The sequence below is a fragment of the Protopterus annectens genome, chromosome 1.part2, assembly GCF_019279795.1.
Source record: "Protopterus annectens isolate FY-2018-M chromosome 1.part2, PAN1.0, whole genome shotgun sequence".
Classification (NCBI taxonomy): Eukaryota; Metazoa; Chordata; order Ceratodontiformes; family Protopteridae; genus Protopterus; species Protopterus annectens.
In genome coordinates, this window is record NC_056727.1 from 858,454,220 (window position 1) to 858,466,672 (window position 12,453).

A 12,453-nucleotide genomic window follows, 5' to 3' on the forward strand; every position below is an offset into this window, starting at 1 on the left:
TAATTCTGCACAAAAATATATATATATATAAATAGATATGGATCTATATGTGTTAAAGATGTTAAAATATATATATATATATAAATATACAAATTAAGTGGATTAAAATCATTAAAAAACTTTAAAAAATCTTTAAAAACTTCAACTGGGTCCATCATATATGTAAGATTTTCATCTCAAGACAGATTGTTACTAGAACCTACTATCGCGAAGCCAAAACAGGTTTGATACTAATTGTACTATTAAGTCCTGGCATTATGTGAGCCTTTAACCTCAAGATCCCTTGAAGTTCAACATTTTCTAAGTGGGTCATGTTATCTCCTCTCTTTTTAATTTGCTTGACAACCTCTATTACTCGAAATTTGAAGCTATGGTCTTGATGCGTGCTAATATGTTTAGCTAGAGCATTAGTTAAAATCAGTTTCCTCATTTCATAAATGTGATTATAGATGCGATCTTTTAATCTTCTAGACGTCAAGCCTACATAGTAGGCATCACATTTTTGGCATGTAGCTAAATAAATAACATTGGTAGTGTCACATGTGGCCTTTACTTTAAAATGGTCTTGATAGTTCAGGCCTGGTATATCAAAATCTAAGTCTTTTGTAATATAGGTGCACATATTACATTTATTACATGGTATAGTGCCAAGATATGAAGTCTTAATGCTATCAGAATCTGGATTTAACCTTTCCTTACATATAAATCTCTTCAAGTTCTTGCTATTTCTGTAGCAAAAAGTAGGAGTGTTACCTACCAGCTTCTTAATATCTGGATTTATAGTCAAAATGTTCCAATTTTTCTTAATTATACCTGTGATGTTATGGTTATCATTGGTATATCTAGTTATAAAAGAAACATTAGGTCTAGTAGTACTAGATCCTACTCTGTGCCAAAAACTATAAGGCTTAGCATTCCTTTGTTTATTAAGATATTGTTTATTGATATTCATATTATTGGTACTATCCATCATTATAAAATCTTTATTGATAGTCTCTATTAGGTCAAGGGGATACCCTCTTGCTAAGAACAAGTTACTCATGATATCTAGCTGTCTACTTCTTTCTATCTCATCACTACATAATCTAGAGATCCTAAAATATTGATTCTTGACTATATTGTGAAAAATATGCCTTGGGTGCATACTGTTATACTGTAGAATAGCATTTTTCCAGCATGTCTTTCTAAAAATATTAGTACTAATAATAGCCTCTTTATCAATAGAAATAGTGACATCTAGAAAATTGATATAGTCATAAGAAAAATCAAGCGTAAATTCAAGAAAATCTGTAGTAGACTCAAAGTACCCTAATAGTTCTCTCAAAGAGGGTAAATCACCTTTCCACAAAATGAGAATATCATCTACAAAACGTCTGTATAAAATCAGATTATCCATGTAACAACTATTAAAAACATGTTGACATTCCCAATAATATAGAACTAAATTAGCATATGAGTTGGCACAGGGGGTCCCCATTGCAACCCCCCATACCTGTTTGTACATTTTATCTTGAAATGAAAAAAACATTATTATTAAGTACTAAATCTAATAATGCACAAATAAGTATTTGTGAGTGATTATCTATCATATTATGTCTACTCATCACTTGCCTCACTGCTTCTATTCCATAATCATTAGGTATAGTTGTGAATAGATTTTTCACATCCATAGTTGCTAGGATGAAAGGTGAAAGTTCAGTTTTGTCTTTTGTAATAGATTGAAGGTCTCCTAAAAGCTGATGTGTATCCCTTAAAATAGTTGGTATACTTCTTACCATTGGTCCTAACGTGGATTCTAAATAAATTGAGATATTCTCAGTTAACCACTTATTACCTGCCACTATAGGGCATATTGGGGGTGGGAACTTATTCTTATGCATCTTTGGGAGTCCTTTAATAAAAGGAACCAATGGCTTTTCTATTAAACAATATTCATAAAGCTGTTTAGTCAGCTGTGTACACATTAGCAAGTCATAAAGATTATCATGAACAATATATATCAATCTATCTAGCTCCCGATCATTTATAGGAACATATTCCTTTACATTGCTTAACATATTAAACATCAAATTATTATAGAAAACGGTGTCCATTACCACCAAGCCACCTCCCTTAGCTGGTCTCACTATCAAACTCTGATCATTAGAGATGTGTGTAAGGGCTTTTTGTTCTTCTTTACTTAAATTATAAAATAAAGGACAACGTTTACTTTAACAGGTTTCGAAAAATATTGGTAGAAATCATGTTCACATACCTAAACAAAACAATTTACATTTGATGGCATATCAGGGATAAAAACACACTTTTTCTTGTGCATAACTGCATTATTTAAACCAAAGGCACAAGAATCATTGTTAAACAAAAGTTTCAAAGATACATTTCTGGCAAAAGTTCGTATGTCAATTAATAGCTCAGTTAGTCTGCTATCCTGCGATGGAACAAACGAGAGACCTTTATTTAAAAGGCTCTTTTCATGAACACTCAGTGAGCGGCTCGATAAATTAAAGACCAAGTCATTTAATTCTTCTGTCTTCTTCTTACCTCCACATTCTCCTCCGAAAACTTTCTTTTTCTCCTCCCTCTGCTGTTGGACCTGGTTCTGTTTTGCATCCGATACTGCACCGGAAAAGGTAAAAAACCATTGAGTGCCCCTGGCATAGAAGCTTTAGGTCTCGCACCATTAATGTTCTCTGTTCGTATTAATGCTTCCTGATTCGGTGGTGGAGTGTTAATTATTGGTGCTTCTTCCTCACGTCGCTGTCGCTCAGTGTGAGTAATCCCTGTCAAAATCATCGCGTTGGCAGTGGAGGTAGAATTTAAAGTAGAAACATCACTGGGATTTGTCAAACGCTGTGATACGGCAATCGGTGGGGACCGTAAAGTGGTATGAGCATTTGCCGTATTTGAGCCAGATGATTGTACATTGAACCTCGGCCAAACAAAAATTTGGCCCATACAAAAATCATTATAGTCTCTTACTAGTTTTTATGTTTGGTTTGTTGAAGTCTCTCACTGAAAGCCATGACCTGCAGGTACATGGCATCAACTTTTTTAGTATACATTTCCCCTTTAAAGCTCTGGCTTATGCTATCATGCTGATTTTCTATTTTAGAAATCAATTCACGTTCTATGGGGGTAAAGTAATCAATCAACAGACCAATATACTGCTTACTGAAACCAATGTTAAGCTCCTGCCATTTCTTCAGTAATGCAGGATGAGTATCCCCGTAAGTAGGCATGCATAGAATACGCATGCCTCTTGGAATAACATTAAAGTGAAGGCATGCTTCAAGGTGGCGCCTTTGCCAAATTAGTCTGTGCAGTTGATATAAATTATTCTCTAATTCTCTGAGGCTGTTAAAGAATTCCTTGTAGTCTATAACAGTACCTGTATCTACAGTTGCTGGTAAATGTCGATCCAAATCTAGACTTAATAGCGGATTTATCTCTTGGTGAATAGCATCCTTCCATTTATTCATATTCACCACTGAAGTTGGATTATAGTCTAATTCCACTTGAATATCCTCCATCGTGTGATGATAATACAATCTTAATAAGATAAAAAATATCAGCAACAGAAAGATGATTACCATCCAAGGATCTTGATTATAAAATCGAAGTAGTCTCAGGAACACCAAACGATGTAGTAAAAGCTATTTTATTGTAAAGAATAACAAGCGCTTTCGCATACAACCAAGTATGCTTCTTCAGGTTACAATCAAATTAAAAATTCATACACTTTTATAGGAATGCCAATAATGTAATTAAATTATTAAATTACTTAATTTCCCGCTTTTTCTTTGCAATTAATTATCAGTCAATTAATGTAGCTGTTGCCATTTAAAGCAACATAATAGCATACCTAGAAAAATACATATATATATAAAAAGAACATGATTAAAACCAGCAACCATTAGATAATGATCTCCGAAGGATAAATAGTAGAATCTATTCATAATGACAAATATAATCTACTACAACTGAAAATCACCCTCTCATCATGTAAATATAGGAAACTTCTTATTTAGAAAAACATATATAATTTTGCTGCCCAATAAAGAAAGATGTATGTACTAAGCTATTGCATCAGTACAGGGGATCAAATGTTCTAAGACTTTATCTGTTATTAATTTATCTGCACAGTAATATATCCAATTTACTACTGTTATATCCCATGAATCTCTACGGACAGTCCTAATTACTATGCGCATTTGTTTTATCAAACTTCTAACTTTTGGGGTTTTATTGACTTTCTGTATTCTATTTCTTTCATTAAACTTAAGATATCTGTCCAGCTCTATTAAATCAAGCAGCTCTTCTCCTAGATCATTTTCTTCTAAACTGAGGGTGCATTCTTTATTCTCCATTTCCTGTGGACATTCTATACAAAAGTTCCAGGGCATCTTCCTGTACCACATTCTCTTCAATTTTATCCTGTATCATCCATTGCTCTTTCATATGGGAACTCGCTGGCCTATCACTCCACAACATTGACTGCATCAGAGTTGCTACAGTTTCCTGTTCCTTCCCTTGCTGAACAACTCAAACTGAACATTTGTACTGGTTTCCTATGGAAGTTTCCAACATATCTTCATATGGCAAATGGTCATATGTTTCCCGCTCCACTGGTTTCTCCTTAATTTGGGGATCCATTGCTCTATCCTGCTGTGATGTTACCTGAGTTAAATTTTCTGCACTAAATCCTTCACTATGCAGGTAATCTATAACCTTAGTTTCTATTTCTTTAACTTTTCCATTACTAATCCTCTTTTCTGCTTTTCTCTTTGTTTTCTTATTTTTTTGAATTGGTTCTATTAACAATAAGCTCTGCACACACTGTGTATTGCATTTGAAGATGTGGACATAGCTAAAGAATGCCTTGTGGTTGCCCTTGGCCTGGGAGGCCAAATTTACCTAAAATTTGGCTTTGGTAGACTTTATTTGTCTTCTGAAATGTTTGTTTAGTGTATTGACAGTGCTTTTATCCTGCTGGGTGCTGCACCTCCTAATTTTTGCCATGATTTTCTTCCTTCTCTTATACAGTCTGTTGATGTTGCGATTCCACCATGGTGGCTTGTTTTTTGAGTTAGTACTGTACTTTTTCCTGCTGGGTACAGCTGTCTCTATGCAGCTATTAACATGCTTATATAGGGTTTTGGTGAACAGTTATGTAGAGGCAGCAATGTTCTCAGAGTTTATGGGGGCTTGAAATTTTGCCAGGTTATCACTTAAAAGTAGAAGGTAGCCTCAGAGCAGTTCCTAAATATTCCAGGGTTAGCTGGGGCTCCAGGTTTTATTTTTACTTCAAAGGAGACCATTTTGTGGTCTGACCTTACCAGAGAAGAAATTACATTATAGTGTATACAGCACTCTTCCATATTAGTAAGGACCAGATTCAATATGGTTGCATCCCTGGTTGGAGTATTGACAATCTGGTCTAGGGGGAGTTTGTGTTTATAAAATCCAAAAATCTCTATGCCTGTATATTCGGTGTTGTATATGATTCCCAGTTACTAGTGGAGCAATTAAAGTCACCCATGAGGATGGTACTGGGTTGGATGGTGAGTGTCTCCAATATGTTTAAATAAACCAAGCAGAACCTTTGCAGTGTGTAGGGTGTGATATTCACTCCTTGAAACAGGTTATGCACCTAGTTCACTAATAAAAATTAAACTTTAAAATAAGTGCTACAAAATAATAAAATAGGTAGTCCATAGTTGAGTTAAAAATGGAATATCCTTTATTGAAATACACACAGAAACAATTATAGTTGAGTATAATGAAAGCATTAAAGATATTCATTATTTGTTCATCAGGTCATTTGGAGCAAGGGAGTGGTTACAGAGGGTGGTACTGTTAAGAGGAATAAAAGCATTAAACTCATTCCTTTAACCAAGTCCCCATTTCCCCTTAACAGCATAGTGTAAACTGAGACTGTGCTACCTTAGAACTGAAACTAAAAAGCTAGAGACAAATTAAAATATATAATATAGGAACAGCTTATTAAGGCTAACCTACTAATCTAAACTGTATTAATTAAGAAACCAACTCACTACCAAAATGACTAACTAATTAACAAAAAGATCTACCACTATAGACATCTATCAGAATAAATATTAGTCACTTATAAACTGAAACATTTTAACAAAGATTGCTTTCATACCAAATAAATACTTCATCAGGTTTGTGTGCAAAAAACATATCATAATATTAATGTGCATAAATGTACAAGTGAGCACCTAAGTAGGCTGAAAACCATAGCTATAATTCCTAAGGTGGAAATACAGTGAAAATGTTAAAAATAAAGCATTAAGACCCTGGGGATCTGTTCATGTGTAGCATCTAACTAAGTTTAAATGAGTAAAAGTATCAGAAAACAGCACCAATGTCAGTTATTTTCATTGTAACATATTTACGTTTGACATTTATCTTTAACAATATTATAATGTATAATACTGCATGTAATGTCAGCATTATTCAGTCCCATATCAGACTTTTAATAGTCTTTTAAACAGTGGGGCAGTTTTCTGAATTCTAGTAGGCTTTTTATGGAGCAATAACAATTACACCCTGTTTTTCTAAAATAGTTCAGTTTCAGTTGCCACAGTAGTTCACATTTTTCTAAAAGATTAGGGATGACTTCTTCCAGTTCCAGAAGGTCTACATAATCAATAATTTGAAATTTAAAGCCAATGTGTCTTTTGGGAAGCTGCAAGTGCCAAGCCAGTACATTATTCTTAGCTCTAGTTAGGTCTAATTTTGGAAGGATGGCCAGAAATCCTTCTTTTAAGTCTGTTGAGCATTCTCCCCACATAAAATGCTTCACAGTCATTGGAGCTTGCCCTGTAAACCACCTGCATTGACTTACAGTGGTTTACAATCACACAGTCGATCACACTGTGTGCGATTAACGGATGTGCGTAAATCAGGTAGCAGAACCATTAGTGCGAGTACTATATTGTCGAACCTTACAATACTGAATAGCCGCTATAGCAAGGTTTGACAGTGTAGTGCAGATCGCACTATAGTGGGTATTGGGAAATGTACCCTTTCCTCAGTGTAGTGCGATCTCTGAGTTTGTATATATATAAGTAGGAGGGGGTGTGGGGGGTGCAGGGGGGCATGCCCCCCTGCAAAAACATGTTAAAATATGTTTAGTGGCTATGAGCATTTCAGTGAAGTTGAAATGTTCGACATTCGACTTCACTGAAATGCTCAGTTCGGCATTTACTGGTCAGTGTTGTGATTTCCAAATATTTTCTTTGGATATCTGCACTTTCGGCCACAGTAGTGTCGAGCATGTGATAGCAAACCATTACAGTTACCTCCTGTGTTGGTTTTAATCAGTTTCTTTAAATAAGGGCAGAAAAACATGTCTCCCTCCTGTATGTGCTGATAAATAACACAGTTGGCTCCACACTTATTGATGCATGGATCCAATGGTCTGGACCTATCTTCAACCCAACTCCTGATGTCTCTGGCTTTCCTATACACAAAGGAAGGAGCTTCTCTGAGGATGTCCATTAGATATGAGCTTTCGGTAATTATGGCCCAGTTCTCTCTAATAATATTAATGATGTTATGATAGTCAACAGTAAAAGTCAAGATACAACTGTCTTTAGATCTGCTGTCCATAGATTTCTTTAAAACCCTCCTATAAGGACTTTTAAGTGCTGGTGAACTTATACCTTTTAGTTTAATTTTAGATTTCAGAGTGCTTCTTAACATATTGCTTTCGTATCCCCTCACCAAAAAATCATATTCAAGATCATTTAGGTTCTTAAGGAAGGGTTTCATTTTCATGGTGATCCTGCCAATGTGCAACCCTGGGACTTAACAACATTATATTTTATAATACCTGTTGGGAACAAAATATGTTTTGGCTTATGATTGATGCCAAAAGTCTATATACAAGTATCAAACACAAGCATGGCTTGGAGGCACTGAAATATGCAATGGATGATAGCCCTGTGTCGATGTATATTATTGAACTGATTGATTTTAGTTTAAAGCATATTTTTTTTTGAGTTTAATGGTACTTTATATCACCAGCTACAGGGTACAGCTATGAGTGCTCCATATGCACCCATGTATGCTAACATCATGATGGGGTTCTTGGAAAATGAATATTTGGACAAAGATTATTTTTTTATTAAAAATGTCTCATATTATTACAGATATATAGATGATCTTATCTTTTTATGTAAAGGGGGCAAAAATCAAGTTAATACATTTGTGAATAAACTTAATAATAATAGGTTTGGTTTGATGTTTGAAATTTCAGCCTGTGGTGAACAAGTAATCTTTTTAGACTTAAGTTTGAAGGGAACTGATAGTCAAAGTATTTCTACCTCTGTTCATAGGAAATCTGAAGATACCAACTTTCTTCATGGCTCAAGTTTCCATCCCCCTCATTTGTTGAGATCACTACCCTATAGTGAATTTATAAGAATTAAAAGACTTTGTAACAACGAAAATGACTTAGAAGTTGAATATAACAAAACTCTAACTATGTTTATTCAAAGGGGCTATGAACAGAAGATTGTAAGGGAGGCATTCAGTAAAATGAGGATGATAAATAATATGTATAGGAACAGAAGAGTGAATATAAAAGAAAAAAATCAGGCTGTAGAAGAAAAGAACATGTATGTGGTCATTACGTATGACCTATTGAGTGATAAAGTAGCCTCTATTATAAAACAATATTGGGGCTATTTGCTCAAATTTAAAGAATTTGCTGGACTGTGTACCAAACCGATATTTTCTTTTAGAAAAGGATGTAGCATTAAGGACAGATTAGTACATAGTAGATTTCAAATCCCATGTCCTAGGGTATTGAATACTTTGCAACTTCTAGGTACTGTTCCGTGCGGTAAATGTATTTCTTGCCAATATGTAGTACAAAGCTTCCAATATATTAATGGGAGGAAATTTAATGTATCATCGAATTTTTGCTGTACCACTGAATGTATTATTTATGCACTAAATTGTTTGCGCAGCAAGTTTTACATAGGGGAAAGCAAAAGGGCTTTCAAGCTTCATCTACAGGAATATATAAGAGGTATAAAAAATTGGAAGCTTGAAAGCCCAGTTACACAACATTTTTTAAAATGTCATAAGGGTAACCCAAATAGGTTACAGGACACTATTTTAGATAAAGTTGATAAAAATAGCTATTATAATGTTAAAGACAGGCTCTTATATAAGGAAGCCTTGCTTATTTTAAAATTTGGAACTTCAAATCCTCTTGGCATGAATGTGTGTTGTAATTGGAAAGTCTTAATTTAATTATTTAATGATGTAATTGATTGTTTAATGGATGTATTTGGCTGTATATATAGTGAGAATTGAGTATGGTTCTATATTCCATTGAAGGCAGTGGAAGAAATGGAAACAGATGATCCGCTGTGGCGACCCCTAACTGGAACAGCCGAAAGAAGATGACATGATATGGGTTTCCTGGGTCATTTAGAGGGACCTATAGCTTGCAAGGAAGTGGTATGGGATTTTCCCTATGGTGATTTGAATGTGAAGAAGCTTAGGTGTATTGTCTTATATGAACCTAGAGGTACAGTTATTTTTAATGTAAATTGAGACACCTCCCTCTTTAGTCTTTGTCTGTGTAGCAGCTGGTCTAAATGTGTAGAAGGCATTGTAACCTTGCACTGTCAGTGTACTCTCCACAGCTTTAAATCATGTCTCAGTGACCGCACAGACATCAACGTTCTCTAGGGTGAAGACAGCTTCTAGGGAGTGGAGTTTTTTGTTTAAACTCCTAGAATTGAGCAGTAATACCTTCAGATTTTCTTGGTTTTAATTTGCTATGCTGGAAGTACTTTCAGTTTGCATTACCTAAAAAGGCATTATGGGGAAGACAATATTTTAACTGATATTAAAAAGCCAAGAGGGGAGAGGTGCAGACCATGCCTGGCAAAGCAGCATGGTCTGTTGACCATCTCCTTCCATGTTGACAAATATTGCGCCCCATTAGAATGACACCAGAAATTAAGCCAGTTATTAAAGTCAGTCATCTTTTGTTTGTATTGTGGAATCATCCATGGAAAAGGTAAAATTCTCCACAGTGCTAGGCTCATACCAGCCTAGTACACATATTCTGTGAGTTCTATGATGTATCTCTTCATATAGTATAGGGAGATATGTCTCAGGTAATTTATACCGATGTGGACTATGATTGTGTTATACTGGTACCTATGGTGTAAAGACCTGAGTGCATGTGTAATGTAATGGATCTTGGCCCCTGATAAGCAACTGACTGTAACTTTCTCCTTACTCAGCGTGATGAGGGGAAAATTAGTGTGTCTCACAATGGAGTCGCCAATGACCAGAATGTTGGATTGTGTGGTGGCTTAACTTATGGGCTTAGAATTAGAGGATCCATGAAATGTGGCTGTATGTGTTGACGTGGGTACTGTTTTGAAAGAGGACATTTGGGGCCGCTGAGGGTATTTGTTACATGTACTTCATCTAAAAGGTCTTTGGGGTTTAGGAAGGTTACATTTAAGTGCCTTAGCATATGTGGGTCTATGGGTCTGCTTTGAATTGTGTGTGATGGGTGCAGTATGTGTACTACTGACTTATGAGTGCTTTTATGTGACAGCTTTGCCTCCAGTGACATTGTGTAATGACATCTCTCACGTACCACATAAGTTTGTTAGAGAATTAACTGGCTGTCAGTAAACATGAGGGAATTTCTACATTGCCTCAGGATGCCCATATTCCCCAAGCTGGCAACAGAGACAGTGGGGAAGTTCATATCCATGGAAACAGACCCTTTTTTACAGTTGAAGTGAGAATATAAAGTATGTAGGGATAAATGGCTCACTTAATGCCCTCACTTTTTCATCTGTGCCGGTATACTGAAAACATATTTCTCTTATGCAAGTCTTATAAGCTGGGTCTGTGCTTAAGTGAAATATTACCTTCCCAAAACTTGAGTAATTACCGATACTCCAAGGCTATGTTGCATAACAAATGGATCATGCATTTTTGCAATGACAATAATACTGATCTTTTTAGAATATGAAATGACTTTTGGGGTAAAAACTATGTATTTGATAAACATCAGTTCCATTCTAGTTATAGTGCAGGACAATTGTTAAGTAAAATATTTCCGAGATTCTGGCACATTTTTTTTAGCTTACAGTCTAATACTTTAGGAAAATATGCAAAGGACAAACAATATATCATATTAGTACAAATATATTATGCAAATGCTCATAGTTTAAATAATAAAATGAATGACTTGTAAGGGATGGATGACACACTTTTCAAGATACTCTCTTATATCCAGTACTGGCAGAGTAATATCCTTTAGATTTTAGGTTTTAAAAAACGTTACGTCTAAGAACTATGACCTCTTAGGTTGGAGTTGTCATATTTGTTCATGATTCTGTTAATGTAAATTTACTATAACATTCATCAGAGGCAAAATCTGCTCTTGAATTTCCAGCATACTTTAATGAAGTTAATATACAAATAATTTGCTGCTATAGGAGCCCAAAAATGAATATTGATGATCAACTATCTTTTTTAATTAATTGTTGAAAAATGGAACCTGAATAATATGATTATACTGGGTGATTTCAACTTTCCAAATATAAATTGGTAACCAGATACATTTGGGAGCAGTTCACAGAGTTAATTTTAGGACTTGTTATCAACTGACTTTTCAAAAAGAGATGCTGTCACATCAGATTTATTAGTCATAGATATTTATAGTAAAATTCATTAGGTTACATCCCTGCTCCCCTTAGGCATGTCTAACCACTTAGCTTTTGAATTTTCCTTAGAGCCAAGTACTGACTACTTATGACATTAATGACCTTAGAAATTGCAATAAACTTATTAATACAGTTGATTCTGATAGGTACATTCATACCTTTTCTTCTTGTAATGTTCATTTGAAAATGAATGCCAAAACATTCTGAATTCACTTAAAATGGTTGATTTGGGTAATCCTGAATGTTAAAAACCATGGTGGTGGAATAAAAGGTTAACAAAATTATTATGAAAGAAAAGAAGAAGGTTTAGAGCATATAAACAGCATGGCTCGCGTACAGCCCAGCAAGCACTTAGTAAAGTAAGTAGAGAGTTAAAAATTCTAATCCAAACAGCTAAGACAGCATATCAAGTCTCATAGATAAAGTGTCCGGACCACAAGAAGTTTTATAGCTATGTTAACACTGCTAAAAATGTCACTAACAGAGTGGGTTCAGTTTATCACAATGGTGCCCTTTTTAGTAATAGGAATGATTTAGCACAAATTCTGAATAATTATTTTACTATACTTGAATCATACAAGAATGCCACACATGTTTAACCTTTAACTTTTGATATTTCTCAAACTACATGTCCCATAATCAAGGAAGAAATGGTTAAAAAAGCTTTATCTAATACTTAAAATAACAGCTCAGGGGTTTCTGGATTTAATAC